The sequence below is a fragment of the Natator depressus genome, chromosome 3 (genome assembly GCF_965152275.1).
Source record: "Natator depressus isolate rNatDep1 chromosome 3, rNatDep2.hap1, whole genome shotgun sequence".
NCBI classification, from domain to species: domain Eukaryota; kingdom Metazoa; phylum Chordata; order Testudines; family Cheloniidae; genus Natator; species Natator depressus.
The window spans coordinates 20,630,729-20,651,159 of NC_134236.1; the positions used below are offsets into that span (position 1 = coordinate 20,630,729).

Genomic DNA, 20,431 nt, shown 5'->3' on the forward strand with positions numbered 1-20,431 from the left:
AATTTGTTGAATACAGAGTAGGAAAGCTGCTGTGGAGTTCTTTTTTTTTATTTTAATTTGATATCGCACAAGTCACTAAAATGTCTTGTGTTCTTAGAAGAAAAGTAAAATAATACATTTTAGCTCTTCTCCTGATATGTAATATCTGTTACTGGCGTGGGTTTATTTCATTAATGATTTACAAAAGACACCCATTCACATACTCCCTGGTTGCTATGTAACTAGTCAACAAGCTTTGTACTGAGTCAACTTTAAGGACTGGTATCCACAATGACCCCCTCCTCCCCCACTCCGCCGCCTCTTGAGACAAAACCATAAGAAAAGAAATGGGCTGTACCCCATGGACTCAAGCCCAGCAGATGAGTTCTGGCAGCCAGTGGATAAAGTGAACTCCAAAATTCATCCCACCAAGCTCTAAAGTTTCAAATATAGGGAGTGTTATGTAAGAGTGCTCCAGCTGGCCTCCACTGATATGCCAGAATTAGAAGCAGGGCCTCCTCTCAGACAGATAGGATCCAAACCCTCCAGGACTTCACAGATCACCTCAAATTGCATCTGGAAGCGAACAGAAAGCTTCTGAATGTTTCAGAGAATTGGTATTATACGCTTTCTACTACTAACAATTCCAAGCAGATGCATTCTGCTTCAGATGTAGCTTCTGAGTTCTCTTTAATGGTAGCCCCATGTATTTATTTAGATTTAAAATATTCAAGGCTCTAGGCACCCTAACATAATAATGATACCATAAATACAGTTAAATTAAATCTCAGCAGCATCAAAATCATCCAATCCACAGGAATTCAGCTGGCCACCTACCCCCTTCATCATCTCAGACGTCTCCAAAAGCCCTCTCAAGCAGTTGTCTTCTGCAATGTGCTCAAAAACTCACCAAATTCAGGCTATTCTGGACCATGGGGGAGTTAGCTCTTGAGTCTTGGAGCCTTCACAGGGAATATGCCCTGCCAGCTGTCCTCTCTCTTTTATAACTAGAGTGATCCAGCTCATACTTCCCTGCTGACTTCAGAAGGGGCATTATGGCACACGGAGAGAGGTGTATATATTACACACATGAGGGCTAAATCCAGTTGGCGTAAACAGGTGCATCTCTACTGAAATCAATGCAATCCACTAAAATCAACGGTTATGTCAGCAGTAAATTTGGCCCACATGCTATATATTCAAGCGTATAATACCTGATACGCAAAGTCTTCCAACGTCCATATTGAAAATTTAATCAAAAGGATGATATCAACAAAAAATTCCATCCAGCCTATTAGAATCATCATCCAAAGCTATGTTATTCATATAGAAAATGTGGTATTTTCTAGGGTGTTTCCAATAAATAAGATTTGCAGTCAGAAAGACAGGTTTCAGAGTAACAGCCGTGTTAGTCTGCATTCGCAAAAAGAAAAGGAGTACTTGTGGCACCTTAGAGACTAACCAATTTATTTGAGCATAAGCTTTCGTGAGCTACAGCTCACTTCACTGGATGCATACTGTGGAAAGTATAGAAGATCTTTTTATACACACAAAGCATGAAAAAATGGGTGTTTACCACTACAAAAGGTTTTCTCTCCCCCCACCCCACTCTCCTGCTGGTAATAGCTTATCTAAAGTGATCACTCTCCTTACAATGTGTATGATAATCAAGTTGGGCCATTTCCAGCACAAATCCAGGTTTTCTCCCCCCTCCCCTCCCACACACACACAAACCCACTCTCCTGTTGGTAATAGCTTATCTAAAGTGATCACTCTCCTTACAATGTGTATGTTAATCAAGGTGGGCCATTTCCAGCACAAATCCAGGGTTTAACAAGAACATCTGAGGGGGGGCGGGGGTAGGAAAAAACAAGGGGAAATAGGTTACCTTGCATAATTACTTAGCCACTCTCAGTCTCTATTCAAGCCTAAGTTAATTGTATCCAATTTGCAAATGAATTCCTATTCAACAGTCTCTCGCTGGAGTCTGGTTTTGAAGTTTTTTTGTTGTAATATCGCAACTTTCATGTCTGTAATCGCGTGACCAGAGATTGCACCATCCCACCATCAACCTCAGCCTGGTCCAGTCCACACAACACCTATCCAGATCTATAAGATCTCTATCAAGCATTCTTACAACTACAGTACCCACCTGCGGAAGTGAAGAAACAGATTGATAGAGCCAGAAGAGTTCCCAGAAGTCACCTACTACAGGACAGGCCTAACAAAGAAAATAACAGAACGCCACTAGCCGTCACCTTAAGCCCCCAACTAAAACCCCTCCAATGCATTATTAAGGATTTACAACCTATCCTGAAGGATGACCCAACACTCTCACAAATCTTGGGAGACAGGCCAGTCCTTGCCTACAGACAGCCCCCCAACCTGAAGCAAATACACACCAGCAACCACATACCACACAACAGAACCACTAACCCAGGAACCTATCCTTGCAACAAAGCCCGTTGCCAACTGTGCCCACATATCTATTCAGGGGACACCATCACAGGGCCTAATAACATCAGCCACACTATCAGAGGCTCGTTCACCTGCACATCCACCAATGTGATATATGCCATCATGTGCCAGCAATGCCCCTCTGTACATTGGTCAAACTGGACAGTCTCTACGTAAAAGAATAAATGGACATAAATCAGACGTCAAGAATTATAACATTCATAAACCAGTCGGAGAACACTTCAATCTCTCTGGTCACGCAAATACAGACATGAAAGTTGCGATATTACAACAAAAAAACTTCAAAACCAGACTCCAGCGAGAGACTGTTGAATTGGAATTCATTTGCAAATTGGATACAATTAACTTAGGCTTGAATAGAGACTGGGAGTGGCTAAGTCATTATGCAAGGTAACCTATTTCCCCTTGTTTTTTCCTACCCCCGCCCCGCCCTCAGATGTTCTTGTTAAACCCTGGATTTGTGCTGGAAATGGCCCACCTTGATTAACATACACATTGTAAGGAGAGTGATCACTTTAGATAAGCTATTACCAACAGGAGAGTGGGTTTGTGTGTGTGTGGGAGGGGAGGGGGGAGAAAACCTGGATTTGTGCTGGAAATGGCCCAACTTGATTATCATACACATTGTAAGAAAAGTGATCACTTTAGATAAGCTATTACCAGCAGGAGAGTGGGGTGGGGGGAGAGAAAACCTTTTGTAGTGGTAAACACCCATTTTTTCATGCTTTGTGTGTATAAAAAGATCTTCTATACTTTCCACAGTATGCATCCAGTGAAGTGAGCTGTAGCTCACGAAAGCTTATGCTCAAATAAATTGGTTAGTCTCTAAGGTGCCACAAGTACTCCTAGTCAGAAAGACCATACCTTCTCCTTTTTGAGGTACATACTTTATAAAATTGTAAAATACACTTTGAGCTTGATAACAGGCTGGTGGTGTTCTGAAACCATTGCCTATCATACTGATCAACACTGTTTCATTGTTTTATTGTGTCCCCCTCTTTGCCTGTCTATCTCCATCTGTTGTCTCCTGTTTTATACTCAATTGTAAATTCTTCGGGGCAGGGACTATCTTTTTGTGTTCTGTGTTTGCAAAGCGTCTAGCACAATGGGCTCCTGGTCCATGACTAAGGCTTTTTGACAGTATAGCAATACAAATAAATAATAACAATAAAGTAAAACAAATGAAAATATCAATTGTCTTCAAAATTAAGATGGAAAATATTCTGGAAGATATTCTTTAGCCAAACACATGTTATTGGGCTCAATAAAGGGGTAACTGGATGACATTTAAAGGTCTGTGTCATACAGGAGATCAGACTAGATGGTCTAATGGTCCCTTTTGGCCTTAAAATTGAAGAATCTATGAATATAAGATTACCAAAAAAGAGACTTAGCTAGCATTTCAAGTTGCTAAGTGCTAATATAAACTACATACCTCCTGGATGTGGTATTCTGTCCCCCTCTAGTGGCACCGAGACCACTTAGAGATTAATGAGTCAGCTACAGCCTTAACTAAGAGCTAGGTGGTTTTTAGTTCATACAGTAGAGGCTCATGCACTAAGCTTCAGAGGTCCCAAGTTCGATCCTGCCTGCCAACGTACAGGGTCTGTCAGTGTTAGAAGTGGGGGCTTGTCTGGGATATTAACTGGGGTGTCTCTGAAGCTCGGGATGCGCTTCTTCAGCTAGTGGAAGTATGTAACCCCCAAACCTCTGGGTGTGGGGTTCTGTCCCCCTCAAGTGACACCGAGACCTCTTAGAGATTAATGAGTCTGCTATAGCCTTAGCTAAGAGCCATGGGGCTTTTAGCTCATGCAGTAGAGGCTCATGTACTAAGCTTCAGAGGTCCCAGGTTCAATCCCGCCCAATGATGACTGGGGTCTGTTGGTGTTACACTAGTCCAAAGAGGACATGCTGTTATATGTCATGCATTAAAACCTCCACATATATTACAAATGAGGGAAATCAGCAGCTAAGGTGAAATATACAATTCTGACCCTAAGCTTAATACAGCATTCACAGCCACACCGGAAATTTCACTGGGCAGCACCAAAACAATCTTGGGGAGCAGAAGGAAAATAGAATTGGGGAATGACGGGAAATGTGAATAGCACAAAAGGGACTAGGGGCAGGGTGGGGCTGGACATTACAGAAGCAGTGGTGGAAACAGGCTGTAGTGGGAGATCTGGAGGGTAGCAGTGGAGGCTGTGATGAAGTAGGCATGCAGCCTGCAGGTGGCAGTAGGGGAATTGTAGAAGTGGCAGAAATATCAGGGGAAGCAGATAGGGAGACTGCAGGGATGTTGGAGAGCCACTTGATTCACTAAAGGCCCTGCTTTGACATCTTTGTGCTGCAAAGGAAAATCAGCTTAGAGGTCTGGCAGGTTGTAGCCTGTTTCCCTCTGCAGCACATTAAGTGGCTATCAAGTTATGTATTTCCATCCCCGCTAGCCTGATATGGATCCTTCCACGATGTAAAGATTTGTTATTAAATGATTTTTTTCTGTTAAAAACTCCATTTTGTTAGAAGACTACCTTATCCATCACTCCAGGAATTAAAAAGTAATTTAGCAATCAGGCTAGTCCAAACTTTGCCTCACTCCCTCCTCTCTAGGCTGAGATTATTTTTTTTTAAATTGGGCATAAGGGTAAGTATATCAACCCATGATAACATACCACACACCAAAAGCATGTATCACATGGACCACTCTCAGTTTTAAACTCTATTCTTTGCTGAGAAAACATGGGAGAAATATCCTGAGATGCTGGGGTACATTTTGCAATCAAATACCACATGCACAGTTTGGATCTTCAAAATTTTCACCAAACATTTTTTTTCCCGAAGCTATTTTAACCATACACATTTTCCAAAAAAAGGTCTTCTCCAAACAAAAGTTGGGAGAAATAGAAAATTGGTGTTTTTAAATGGAAATTGGGACAAAACCTCAACTGTAGTGTTGGTAGAGTGGCCATCGTAACATTGAATTCCTGTGCTGTATAATATAGAATGGTGAATCTTTCATTTTATGTTCTATTCCATTGCGTAAGAGACAGGCTAACACAGAACGTTCTCTGCAAAGCACACTCCTGTAATGGGTCCAGAATTTCTGAGCAGTTCATAACTCCCACATTAAACAAAAGGAGACAGCTGAGAGATAATGAAAAGGAACCCCCGCAGGGAACAGAGACATGCAATGGACATGACTAGCCACTTTGTAGTCCTGTTACTCTCCGGTAAGGAAAGGATGTCAAGGAAAGGAAAGGATTTTTAGCAAGAGATGTCAAGAGTAACAAGAAGGGTTTCTTCAGGTATGTTGGTAACAAGAAGAAAGCCAAGGAAAGTGTGGGCCCCTTACTGAATGAGGGAGGCGACCTAGTGACAGAGGATGTGGAAAAAGCTAATGTGCTCAATGCTTTTTTTGCCTCTGTCTTCACTAACAAGGACAGCTCCCAGACTGCTGCGCTGGGCATCGCAACATGGGGAGTAGATGGCCAGCCCTCTGTGGAGAAAGAGGTGGTTAGGGACTATTTAGAAAAGCTGGACGTGCACAAGTCCATGGGGCCGGACGAGTTGCATCCGAGAGTGCTAAAGGAATTGGCAGCTGTGATTGCAGAGCCATTGGCCATTATCTTTGAAAACTTGTGGCAAACGGGGGAAGTCCCAGATGACTGGAAAAAGGCTAATGTAGTGCCAATCTTTAAAAAAGGGAAGAAGGAGGATCCTGGGAACTACAGGCCAGTCAGCCTCACCTCAGTCCCTGGAAAAATCATGGAGCAGGTCCTCAAGGAATCAATCCTGAAGCACTTACACGAGAGGAAAGTGATCAGGAACAGTCAGCATGGATTCACCAAGGGAAGGTCATGCCTGACTAATCTAATCGCCTTCTATGATGAGATTACTGATTCTGTGGATGAAGGGAAAGCAGTGGATGTATTGTTTCTTGACTTTATTGTAAATATATACACCTCAAAACGGGAGGAAACAAATGGCTGTGCAAGGGTGCTGAGAATCAGAACTCCTAGATTCTATTCCCAGCTGTGTACAGATTTACCGTGTGACCCTGGGCAAGTCACCACAACTCAGTGCCCCATTTAAAAAAAGGGGATAGTTATACCTGCCTTTGTAAAGCGACTGAGATCCTTAGATAAAAAGAAACTAAACACATTAGAGGGTTATTTTTAAAAGAGTGTTTTGAAGATTTGTTAGCCTGAAGTTGGGGGTGGAAGCAAAGCCTGAGCTTTGGTCTCAGCCAGGGATCTGCAGATTTGCTGAAGTCATGAAAATAGACAGTACAATCAAGCCATAAGCCATGCCAAGAACCTACTCCAGTCTACAGAATGATGAGACAATTCTTCCACAAATACTTAGCTCTAAGCAACTGCTACTCCCTAAGCAGTACTTTTAATTCAGACTACTCTGCACCATTCCAATTAACTGTATTTTATGCTTAGTTGCATTATTCTCTATATTCATACAGCTAAAAGATAGGTTTCAGAGTAGCAGCCATGTTAGCCTGTATCCGCAAAAAGAAAAGGAGGACTTGTGGCACCTTAGAGACTAACAAATTTATTTGAGCATAAGCTTTCGTGAGCTACAGCTCACTTCATCGAATGCATTCAGTGGAAAATACAGTGGGGAGATTTATATACACAGAGAACATGAAACGAGTGTTACCATACACACTGTAACGAGAGTGATCAGGTAAGGTGAGCTATTACCAGCAGGAGAGCGGGGGGGGGGACCTTTTGTAGTGATAATCAAAGTGGGCCTTTTCCAGCAGTTGACAAGAACGTCTGAGGAACAGCGGGGGAGGGAGGGAATAAACATGGGGAAATAGTTTCACTTCGTGTAATGACCCATCCAGTCCCAGTCTTTATTCAAGCCTAAGTTAATTGTATCCAGTTTGCAAATTAATTCCAATTCAGCAGTCTCTCGTTGGAGTCTGTTTTTGAAGTTTTTTTGTTGAAGAATTGCCACTTTTAGGTCTGTAATCGAGTGACCAAAGAGATTGAATTGTTCTCTGACTGGTTTTTGAATGTTATACTTCTTGACGTCTGATTTGTGTCCATTTATTCTTCTACGTAGAGACTGTCCAGTTTGGCCAATGTACATGGCAGAGGGGCATTGCTGGCACATGATGGCATATATCACATTGGTAGATGTGCATGTGAACGAGCCTCTGATAGTGTGGCTGATGTTATTAGGCCCTATGATGGTGTCCCCTGAATAGATATTTGGACACAGTTGGCAATGGGCTTTGTTGCAAGGATAGGTTCCTGGGTTAGTGGTTCTGTTGTGTGGTATGTGGTTGCTAGTGAATATTTGCCTCAGGTTGGGGGGCTGTCTGTAAGCAAGGACTGGCCTGTCTCCCAAGATCTGTGAGAGTGATAGGTCATCCTTCAGGATAGGTTGTAGATCCTTGATGATGCGTTGGAGAGGTTTTAGTTGGGGGCTGAAGGTGACGGCTAGTGGCGTTCTGTTATTTTCTTTGTTGGGCCTGTCCTGTAATAGGTAAGTTCTGGGTACTCTTCTGGCTCTGTCCATCTGTTTCTTCACTTCAGCAGGTGGGTACTGTAGTTGTAAGAATGCTTGATAGAGATCTTGTAGGTGTTTGTCTCTGTCTGAGAGGTTGGAGCAAATGCAGTTGTATCGTAGAGCTTGGCTGTAGACAATGGATCGTGTGGTGTGGTATCTGGATGAAAGCTGGAGGCATGTAGGTAAGTATAGCGGTCAGTAGGTTTCCGGTATAGGGTGGTGTGAATGTGACCATCGGTTATTAGCACAGTAGTGTCCAGGAAGTGGATCTCTTGTGTGGACTGGTCCAGGCTGAGGTTGATGGTGGGGTGGAAATTGTTGAAATCATGGTGGAATTCCTCAAGGGCTTCTTTTCCATGGGTCCAGATGATGAAGATGTAATCTATGTAGCACAAGTAGATTAGGGGAATTAGGGGATGAGAGCTGAGGAAGCGTTGTTCTAAGTCAGCCATAAAAATGTTGGCATAGTGCGGGTACCCATAGCAGTGAAGGTATACATTGTCCCCAAACGTGAAATAGTTATGGGTGAGGACAAAGTCACAAAGGTCAGCCACCAGGTTTGCCATGACATTATCGGGGATACTGTTCCTGACGGCTTGTAGTCCATCTTTGTGTGGAATGTTGGTGTAGAGGGCTTCTACATCCATAGTGTCCAGGATGGTGTTTTCAGGAAGATCACTGATGGATTGTAGTTTCCTCAGGAAGTCAGTGGTGTCTCGAAGATATCTGGGAGTGCTGGTAGCGTAGGGCCTGAGCAGGGAGTCTACATAGCCAGAGCATCCTGCTGTCAGGTGCCAATGCCTGAGATGAGTCCAGGATTTCCAGGTTTATGGATCTTGGGTAGCAGATAGAATACCCCTGCTCAGGGTCCTAGGGGTGTGTCTGTGCGGATTTGTTCTTGTGCTTTTTCAGGGAGTTTCTTGAGCAGATGGTGTAGTTTCTTTTGGTAACCCTCAGTGGGATCAGAGGGTAATGGCTTGTAGAAAGTGGGGATGGAGAGCTGCCGAGCAGCCTTTTGTTCATATTCCGACCTATTCATGATGACGAGAGCACCTCCTTTGTCAGCCTTTTTGATTATGATGTCAGAGTTGTTTCTGAGGCTGTGAATGGCATTGTGTTCTGCACGGCTGAGGTTATGGGGCAAGTGATGCTGCTTTTCCACAATTTCAGCCCGTGCACGTCGGCGGAAGCACTCTAGGTAGAACTCCAGTCTGTTGTTTCGACCTTCAGGAGGAGTCCACCCAGAATCCTTCTTTTTGTAGTCTTGGTAGGAAGGTCTCTGTGGGTTACTGTGCTGTTCAGAGATGTGTTGGAAATATTCCTTGAGTAGGAGACGTCAAAAATAGGATTCTAGGTCACCACAGAACTGTATCATGTTCGTGGGGATGGAGGGGCAGAAGGAGAGGCCCCGAGATAGGACAGATTCTTCTTCTGGGCCAAGAGTATAGTTGGATAGACACACTATCAGAGGCTCATTCACCTGCACATCTACCAATGTGATATATGCCATCATGTGCCAGCAATGCCCCTCTGCCATGTACATTGGTCAAAGTGGACAGTCTCTACATAGAAGAATAAATGGACACAAATCAGACATCAAGAATTATAACATTCAAAAACCAGTCAGAGAACAATTCAATCTCTTTGGTCACTCGATTACAGACCTAAAAGTGGCAATTCTTCAACAAAAAAACTTCAAAAACAGACTCCAATGAGAGACTGCAGAACTGGAATTAATTTGCAAACTGGATACAATTAACTTAGGCTTGAATAAAGACTGGGACTGGATGGGTCATTACACGAAGTGAAACTATTTCCCCATGTTTATTCCCCCCCTCCCCCGCTGTTCCTCAGAAGTTCTTGTCAACTGCTGGAAATGGCCCACCTTGATTATCACTACAAAAGGTCCCCCCCCCCGCTCTCCTGCTGGTAATAGCTCACCTTACCTGATCACTCTCGTTACAGTGTGTATGGTAACACTCATTGTTTCATGTTCTCTGTGTATATAAATCTCCCCACTGTATTTTCCACTGAATGCATCCGATGAAGTGAGCTGTAGCTCATGAAAGCTTATTCTCAAATAAATTTGTTAGTCTCTAAGGTGCCACAAGTCCTCCTTTTCTTTTAGCTAAAAGATAGAGAGCCAAATTCTTCCCTCAATCTCACCTGAAGTCAGTGGGATTCAGATGAGGGCAGCATTTGGCCCATATATTCCAGTTAAAGAAAAACAACCCCTCTCGTCTTTCCTGTGCCATTTGGATTGGTCATAGAAGAAAGCAACAACGGCAAGTGATTAAAATTCATAGCACATAAACTCTTTAAAAAAATCCAGCAGGAGGAATAACCTTTTCTTCAACCCAGCATAAAAAATATAACCTCTGACAGAAAATCCTATTACCTCCATCCATCCGACATTTGGGTATGGTCTACCTCCTCCTTATGCAGAAACTCTGCAGCATCCACTGGAAGAAAACTCAAATGATGACCCCCAATTTAACAGCATGATGAGTTTAGGAGCAGATTATCCCACAGCTGCCTCCTGAATGGTTTCTTGCAGCTTCCTCTGAAGAATCTGGTGCTGGCCATTGCTGGAGTCAAGATACTGGACTCCTATATTCCTATGTATGCAGTTTGGTAAGCCAAAATGTTTAGTCAAAAAGGCAATTCTGCTGTAATTATGCATACATTTTTACACATCTGTTTCTGAAAATCAGGACCATGTATACCTGGCTTCCCTCAGATAAATAACAGTTTTTCAGTGCCCATAGCTTTTCTCTCTCACACACACAAAGCCATAAATGCTTTAACCTGCAGAATATAGGTCTATAACAGTTCTGAACACTCTAGAGTCAATTTTTCATGGTAAACTGTTTTATTTCAGTAACGGTAAGTGATGTGGCAGGTAGATGTGTAAGGGAGAGTTCTTTTTTCAGCATGCTGAGTGTCCAGCGTTACATGGGGCGGCTCTAGAGTTTGTGTGCAAGTGGCCGGGATCCTACTTGCATTTCAGAGCTATGGTGACATGCTGAACTAGATCCCTCCAGAAACATGACCTTCTTTCTCCAGTTCCACTCATCATACTATGCTTTAAGGATGGATGACTGAGGAACTCTTGTTCTGATAGTTGCCTATCCCAAATCTCAGGTGTTATCTGACTGGTTTTTTATGGTGAGAACAGGCAATGGCATGCTGTAAAAGGATCTGAAAACGATCCATCCCCAGAACCTTCACCATGTATTCAGGAAACATGGCCATGGCTTCTCCTGATGCTACACCTTCAGGAACCTCTACAAGTTTATCTGAACTTTCCCCCCTTTAGACAGTTCAGTGCTGGATAATATCTAAGGTTCTCAGAGTATTGTCTACAAAAAGTCGGTTAGTGCATCTATGAGGATGAGGCAGATGACTCCACCCATCCCACCCAGAGCAACATGGGCTTTACTGGAATGGATGCCACTTGGACAGCATTTCACCATGTGCCTTCATTTTCTCTACCCAATGCACCTGTCTCACTGTGTGGCGCTAATAAAAAACACTGCTGATGTCATTTCTTGTTCTGTTAGTCAGAGCATGCTGTCTGTCAGAGCTAATCTATGTGTTTTTTTAATGCCTGTTTTTGGTATGTTTTTCTTTCTGGGGCATCCTCAGATGGTTCAGCCTTCTCAACTCAGGAATTCTTTATAATTTTTCCAGTTGGGGATTTCTGCGTATTTTAGACTAATGGCTGTGTTAAAAGCCTATCAGATAGCAGGGAATCAGGGACAGAGATCTGGTTAGCTGGATGTAGAGATTACAATTATTTCTTCAGAGGGTGTATCTTGGCTGCAGAATATTGTATTTGAATGCACATTAAAGTGGAGACTTTGCCTATGTTTTTTTCATGTACCCACGGACAAATCAATAAGGTATACAGTTTTTTAAATGACCTTTAATTACTATTGAAGTATCAAAGAGTTTGTGTCTGAGAGTACTTTAGTTTCATAGCCTTAGAACATTCTTAAATTAACAGAGAAAAATTGCTCTTATGAAACCATTCAGTTGTGTGAAATTTTTTTTAACCATACTGACATTAAAGAAAATTGAATTTGTTCTACAGGGAAATTTTTAGAATTAAATGTGATGGTAAGAATTATTTCTTGGTTCAAGTGAAAAGCCAAGTTAAGCACAAGAAAGAAACTGATGATAGCTGCCAGACACTGCCTTTGGAAAACAATGCTGCTATTCTGAACTTTAGGGATAATCTCTAACGACCCCTGTAAGAAGAAAGAAAGAAAGAAAGAAAGAAAAGAGACTTTGTTACTAACCTAAACTGAAATTTAACCCAGCACTTTAAAGAACTATTCGCTAAGGGAGTTCTGAAATATATACTGAGAGATTCCAAAAGATGCTGGATCTTACTTTCAGAAATAGCAAGATCTGAAGGTCTTTAAAACTGCATGGTACAAACTCTTTGTGAAGATGAAAGAAGTGTTCTTTATGTTACATTTTGATTTGTACATGCAACATCGTGGGCCAGACTATGAAGCTGAGAGAGCCCTGTGAAACCCCAACACACTTCCAAATGACTGTTCAGAGTTTTAACGAACTGGGTGGACTTTCAAAATTTGTTTATTATATATTTGCCTTGAATAACTTCAGACTGACAAATCACAACCCAGGCTTGCAGACCTTTTATCTGTCACCAGCATTAGCCCAGGGGAAGCAAGAGAATGCCTTTGAACAAGGATTTATAAGATGTCTATTGACTAAGGATAAAGCTGAACCATGCTGAGAAAGCAAAGCAATTCATGGTGATTTCTTAAAATTAGTGCTTCAATGGTCAGAAGAAACATCTGAAACATTCTAAAATTATGTATATCTCAAGGGTTCACATTCTAAAATTACATATATCTCCAGGGTCCAGATGAATGCAAAGTACCGTAAGGCCCAAGTTCCAGGCAAAGGAAAGTACTATTATGAAGCTTTCTATAAAGGAAAGTACAGACTAAATGTATGAAAGCCTGGCCTTGGCTCAAAAATATTCTGCCTCTAAGCACTGGATTTTGGTGATAAGCAGTATAACAAGATTGGCTTGGGATCATCCCTGAGATGCCTTCACTTCAACATTTTTGCTCTCAAGTATTTCTGTACTCTAGTGCTATAAACGGTCTCGTAACTTGAGTGTTTGTATTGTTGAAAGAGTTGTTATTATAAAATAAAAATTCACAAACATATATTGCTGCCATCTCATTTCAGAAATTCTAATATTCAGTGCGCTTGTTAAAAGAAAGAGACCAGACAGCACTTCACAGTTTTGAATATGACTAATACTCTGTAGCGCAGAAGCTGTAACATGAATGGAAAGAACTGTGTCTTCAAGAGATGCTCTTGAAGGTAAAGCAAACATGACTTTAGGTCATCAGTAATACCATTAACTAAGAGAAAACAGAGCTTGATGCAGATGTAAAACAGAAAATAGGTGCTAGAGTTTCAACTTCAGGGATTGCCACATCAGAAATGGGTAATTGTGACTTATTTAAATCTAGCAAATACAGGAAACCAGAGGGGACAAAACTCTCACAGAGGTCACCAAAGTCTTCCTGTCAAAAATATATATTGCAGTCATTATGAAACAGACACTTCAACTTCTCTTGAATGACTAAATAAAGCTAAAATACTTTTTCTGACAGAGAGCCTGCTTCCAAAAAACTAATGAGATCTTGCAACTGACTCGAACCTTCTTATAAATGTCTCCAACAATCATATTACCAGCAGTGATTTTTGCTTGCTTCCATGTGGATAACACTGTGACATGTCTAACCTTATGTCTAACACAGGGTGTCCTAGAGGGACTGTGGAAAAGATGCACTAAAAAAAATCTTTAGACATTTGATTTTTTTTTAAAGGAATTGAGGAGGATGGGGAGGGAAGAGTAGGTAGAAGTTAGAAATCCATGTCAATCTACAGTCTGTGTTTTTGGCCTTGGCATTCCGTGAACGTTCAAAGAAAAATGCCTCTGGAAGTGGTGTCATTTAAAAATATTCTGACATGAAAATGCTAATCAATATACTCTCTATAGGAGTGCATCCTTTAAGCCAATTAAAATGCCCAGTGTCCTAATGAAAATGAGACTTTAAAAATCAATTAAATATTTTATACTGGGGGGTGGGGGCGGAAAACAACAAAAAGCCATTTCCCTTGAGGGAAGATTAGCCAACATGATTTAACTTCAAGGCCTGCATGTAAAAGGATGCAGCTAATATGCCTGTCTGACTGCCATTTTGTAAGCCAAGCTAAGTGCATTATAGAATCTATCAGGGTGTCACTCAGAAATGCTACAGTCGGATCAATTCCTGCTACGGGCACTGTGTTTCTTGAGTTTTGAAAGCAGGAAAAAATCCTTACATGTATCAACATGCAATTGCAATGTTAGGCTACCCACATCCACTGTAGAGACAAATACTTAAAACTGCTGAGAGAAAACGACCTGAGAATTCTTGATAGTAAAACAAAAATCCCACATTTTAACTATTTATTATTTTGCAATCATTTGCGGGGGCCTCACAAAAACAAGTAAGGAAATAGTATCTGCTTTCAACAGCTTGCAATCTAAATCCGGGGATGACTTGACAAGTAAACTGACAAGGTGGGGAGTGGAGAGGCAGGATGCCTTAGTGCAGTAAAGTAGGTGTAACACAGGCTGTTGTGTTATGTCTCCCCTTTAGTGGTTGGTACATTCAGGGTATGCCTTCACAGCCCACAGAAGTGAGCCTCCCGGCCCAGGTCAACTGTCTTGGGCTAGCAGGGCTTGTGCACTTCAAATTGCTGTCTACACAGCTGTTTTTATAGTGCTAGCATAAGCCCTGATAGACCTAGTCTGTCCATCCAGGCTAGAAGGCTTCCCACTGTCTGGGCTGCATAGAAGATGAAAGCCTAGTATGCATTTAGTTCAACTGGTAGAGGTACATGATTTAGAGCTGAACATCCAGGGTTCTATCTTCACTGACAAATGGTGATACAGAGGGAGTTTTCTTGTCTGCATAGTAAACACTCAAGTATCAGAAGGGTAGCCGTGTTAGTCTGGATCTGTAAAAGCAGCAAAGAGTCCTGTGGTACCTTGTAGACTGTTAGTCTATAAGGTGCCACAGGACACTTTGCCCTATAGTAAACACTGGCATTTTTATCTGTTTGAATAATCAAAGTGGTGCTTTCCATGCCGTCTTGGTTGCAAAGATTTGAACTGCTTCCTGCTGAAGGTCCACAGTCTGGGCCAGCTCATGCTCTATTGAGATGGTTGCAAAGCCGACCAGCTTCTCCTGTGTCATTGTGGAGCGTAGATGTGTTTTTATTAACTTCAGCTTGGAGAAGCTGCATTCTCCACTGGCAACTGTTACAGGAAGCGTTAGAAGTATGCGCAGAGCAACAAAAGCATTTGGAAAGAGAGTGGTCATCTTATTTGTGTAACCCTTCTGCCCGTCAGAGTTGGCAGCAACAAGGGCCGGGTTCAATATCTAGGGGATCCATTCCAATAACACAATGCAAACCGGCTCGAGCCCCCACCCAGTGACCTGGGACAAATATATACCACCCCTGCTGGGCGCCTCCCAGAGACAATACTTCCCCTCTCGCAAGCACATAGTCTGAGTGTAGCAAAAAGCCTCTTAATAACAGAGAGAAACAATGTGGCATTATGTTGGGGAAACACCACCAACAGGATTCATAACACAAACCATGAGCAAAAAAAAAACCCACCCCAAGCAAATTGGGGCATGCCCCTTTCCCTTTAGTTCTTGAGTCCAGGAACCCAAAATCACCCAAAGTCCCAAAAGTCCAATGACCCAAAAGTCTCTGTCCCTGGTCAGGGCAGCCCCAGAGTTCGAAAGTTTATCTGCGGAGCTTTACCTCCCACCCTGGGTGGAAGTGGGACGGGGGTAAGAGGCACCTTACATGATCTGAAGCTGACCGCCCCACAGCTCCATAGGCCTTTGCTCCGCTCCGCCAGCCGCCCCACGAACTCCTTCGCTCTGATCCACTCCGCTCCGCGGCCCACCAGCAGCTCCCGCCATCCCACAAACTGCTCCGCGTCCCACCAACAGCTCTCGCCGTCCTACGAACTGCTCCGCCAGCCTGTCCACAAGGCACTCCAGCCGTCCCGCAAACTGCTCCACGATACATCTTCAGGCTCCCCCACCACTTAACACAATGCTCAGTGATTTCAGCTCTTAGTCAGTTCAGCTCTTTGGTGAATTCAGCTTGTAGTAGGTGAGCCTCAGTGCTGGTGCACTATTAGCCCAAAGTGAGCTCAGCAGCCTGTAACTAGACTTCTAATGAAATCAAAATTAGCTCTCATATTCCACAGTGGAGAGAGGAGAAAGTGCAATTAGCATGTAAGGCCCTCACCAAGGGGCCCATGCCACCAAGTATTAATACTTGTCCCCAGCCTCTCTCTATTCACACAGTTTTGGGACCCATGACCCTTGCCTAGCGAGTGCTATTTAGTTGATGGTGAGTCCCTCCATCATAACAAAAGGCCAAGTACAGTTCCAAGCACAGTTCCCATAATCAGGGTAATAACAATTTATTCTTCCTGCCCCAATAACAGAGACACTGGGGATCCCACAGCAGCCGAAGTGACCATTTGGGCAGCTATGGCCTCAGTCTAGGCGGGGTGGTGTGCCTATGCAAATGAGATCAGCCCCTGAAGTTTTTTCCACAACTTGCCACACCTCACCACCAGATGTCAGGGTGGAGCTCATCCTGACACTGCTTACATCTGTGCACATATATTCCACAACAGCCTTTGGAGTTGATCCTGCTGAAATGTATCTTGAAAGGGCTTTCAGTTCATCACCTAAATCACTCGCATCAATATCGCGCATGTCATCATGTGTCAACACTGTCTCTAGTGCCCTGCATTGCTGGTGTAGGTCTTCTTCAGGTATAGTGAGGAGTTTTGGAATATTATACAACATCCCAAATATACTGCTGTGTTCCTTGAGCTGCATGAAATGTTCTTCAACTGACTGTACTGCACAATCTAGCACCTGGTTAAAGAATTCAACTTTGAATTGTTGTTTGGGGTCTCTTATGGGATTATCCCGTGCCTTGTAATCAAAATGTCTTCTTCTGTGGTGACTCTTGTATTCTTGAATGGGTAGGAAAATAGCTTCAGTGTGAAGTTCCTCTGCCAACTTCTGTGCACTCTTCAGAACATTTTGAAATCCCTCATCTGACCAGTAAGACTGTAGGTATGACTTTGCTTTGTCCAGTTGTTCCATTGCTCCAGATATATCAAGGTCAACACCTTGGAGTCTCTTGCTTACAACATTTATTTCAAACAGTATGTCAAGCCACAACACTAAGCCACACAGAAATTCGAAGTTATGTATGTTTCTGGTGATTCCGTTTCCCTCTGCCACTGTTTTCCCACAAACAGTTCCTGTCATAGCATTTTCCTCCATAATGGCAACTATGGCATCATCTGTCTTCCCAATTTGGTGTTTGATAGACTTTATCTCCTCCTCTCGACTTTCCCATTGTGTGGCACTCAGTGGTTTCAGTGTCAGAGAGGATGTTCCCAGATTTGCTTCAAAATACGCCATCGATGAGTTGATGCAGAGAAAAATACACAGATGCTTTGAATTACATTAAACAATTCAGCAGCCTCACTAGAAGCTGATGCTGCATCACTGTCCACCCAGTTCAATGAATGAAAACTGCATGGGACAAAAAAAGCTTGAGGGTTTAACTCTCGGATCCGTGTCTGCACTCCTCTGTTCTTTCCTCTCATGTTGACACATTATCATAGCCCTAACCTCTCATGTCAGCTATTGCAATTCCCGTATCTTCCAGCTTTTTAAGAGGCACATTTGTCATACCAGCTTCTATAGTATCCTCAATGTCAATAAATTCTAGAAAATGCTCTCTGACAGTCACCATTGCAGGGACATTTTCAGTCAGTTCTGTTGTTGTTACAAAACGCACCATTAAAGTCATTTGTTCTGTATGGCTGATGTCAGGTGTGCAGTCCAGGATAACAGAGGAATATCTTGCTGACTTCAGATCTGCCACAATCTTCTGTTTGACTTTTGTTGCCAGAAACCGTATGATCTCATTTTGAATTGTTTTTCCAAGGGAGTGGTGTGTGTACGTTTCTTGGGTGGTGACTCTTCTTAGATGCTCCTGGAGTACAGCATCAAACGCAGCCATCAGCTCCACAATTTTAAGGAAGTTTCCATTTTTTGGCACATACAGCTGATCTGAAGTGCCACGCAGTGCTAGGTTTTGGGTAGCAAGCATTCTCACAATGGCAATGAGCCTTTTCAGAACATTTTGCCAGTAAAGAGACTCTGAGGCAATCTTCTCTTGATGCTGATCATCTGTGGTGGCCTTTAACCTTAGTCTCATCTCAAGCTCTTTCCACCCATGGAATGCTCTCTGGTGATTTGCTGCCTTCTCATGGCATGTCAGATTTCTAGCCAGATTTTTCTAGTCCTTTGTTCCTGTAAAACCCAAGGTGGCTGGAACATTAGACTGGAAGAGTTTGCAACAAAAACAGTAAGCAGCATTCTGATTTTTTGAGTACATAAGCCATGGCCTCTCCACTTTGTCACCATGGGGGATTTTACACAAGGAATGTGTTGGATGGAAACTTCTATTTTCATTGTCTTTGGGGAACATGAAGTTTTTCACTTGCTGTGGCCCATGCAGTACAAGCAAGTCCCTCAGGCTACTGCTCATGTGGTTCCACAGTCCTGGATCATCTAGACTTAAGGAACTAAACTCAGCAGCACCTGTTTCTTGCGCCTCCACCACACTCTTCTCTTTTCTTCAGGAATGTGCATGGTTACATCCATTTGAGATGGAGATATGGATGCTGCAGTAGCTGTCAGATCACCTGCACTCTGACTAACTGGAAGATCAGGCATCTCCTCACCACTCACATCCTCACTGGGGCCGGAAGGCTCACCGTGAATATTTGTGTCTATGTCCTGCTTAGATAGAAAAGCTTCCTTGCTTTCTTTCTTTTTCTGAATGCTGCCCCAGAGGGGTGTTTTCTTCTTTCACTCATGACTGCTGTTCTGTGCCAGCGATAGTGGCTCTCAACACTCAGTTGAAGGGGACAAATAAGCAGGCTGGTAGCAGGGCCTGAGTGAGGGAAGATATCAGCGTCTTAAGGGCCTAACTGGCTCCTACTACTTCAGTTGACTGCCTGTTCTCCTCAAGTGGGTTCAGGGCAGCAGCAGGAAACAGGAAGCTCCCTGAGAAGCTGGTGTTAATCAGTCCAGGCTCCTGGGGGTGCTAGAGAGGTACATAAGAGGCTCCTCCTCCTCTCTCTCCCTGCAGCTCTTGCTGCTTTCTGTTATTCCCTCTCACCTTTTCTCCTGCCTGCCTGTTATGTCTCTTGTGCCTTCCTTCCTCCAGCACAGCACTCCACCATCTCTGTCCATCTAGAGTAGAGAGAATACATATGCACTACCAGCAGGCACAATTTTCTACACTCTGGGTCCTAGTGGCGCCCCCCCATAGTCTTGATACTTGAGGCGGCCGCCTCAGTTCATCTCCTGGTTAGGCCAGCCCTGAATGGGTAGCCTGCAAAGGGAGGGTTACTAATCACAATGTTTAACCAAAAATAAGCTATTGTAAGTGTTAGTGGGGAGTAATCCTTCATCTGGAAAAATACAGGAGGTGGAATATATACAGGCCATATGGGAAATTATTTGTTATGATGTCACAAAGGGGCAGGGCTTAGTAGTCTCTGCTAACATTTTGAGCATGCTCCATTTATTTATAGCTTTTTTATTTTAAAATTGCGCACTCAAATCTAGTAAAGCACAGATACGTCAGTAAGTGCTATTCGCTAGCAAGGTATGGGGTTTTGCTGTGAAGCATTTTTTTAAGTTGCTGGGCTGCGAAATGGCTCCTAACACCCTAGGAAAGTATATGTTTATCTGCAGCTGAAGGGATTTTCCTGAAGCATGTGTGCATACACACACGTGCACACACACACACAGAGGAGCACACATATACACAAAAACAGCAGCAAAAATTCACACCTGGACTGAGACCAAGCATGGAAAGTTTTAAGCTCCATAGAAGAGTTTTTCACAATGTTATCAGCATATGAAAGGATGAGGTGATAAAAGTCCCAAGATAAAATTAGTTAATGAAGTTGCTACCCCTCACACAGGGAAACCTCCCTGCCCCTTGAAATATTGAACTATCTGAGATTCTACTATGGAAATATATAGGAGCTCCAATTGGCCTGCATTTGCACCCCCAAAAATTATCTTTTGCATTTGTCTTCTGGCCCATTCTGGTTTCTATGAGCCTTGGAGAAAACTGCTATGTCCAGCATTCTTTCCAATTCCATAAGAAGCAGAGAAAGGCCAAAAAGAGCAAAGAGAGCTCAGAGGCCACAATCCAGCTCGCTGCTGAAGAGAAACTTTTCAAAGAGGGGATT

The 20,431-nt window shown here is 43.0% G+C and overlaps 1 protein-coding gene across 5 annotated transcripts in view; it reads right to left on the minus strand.

Moving 5' to 3' along the window:
* Positions 1-20,431, minus strand: part of KLHL29 (kelch like family member 29) — a 571,650-nt gene that overhangs the window by 168,455 nt on the left and 382,764 nt on the right. The gene's annotated exons all lie outside the window — the stretch shown is intronic.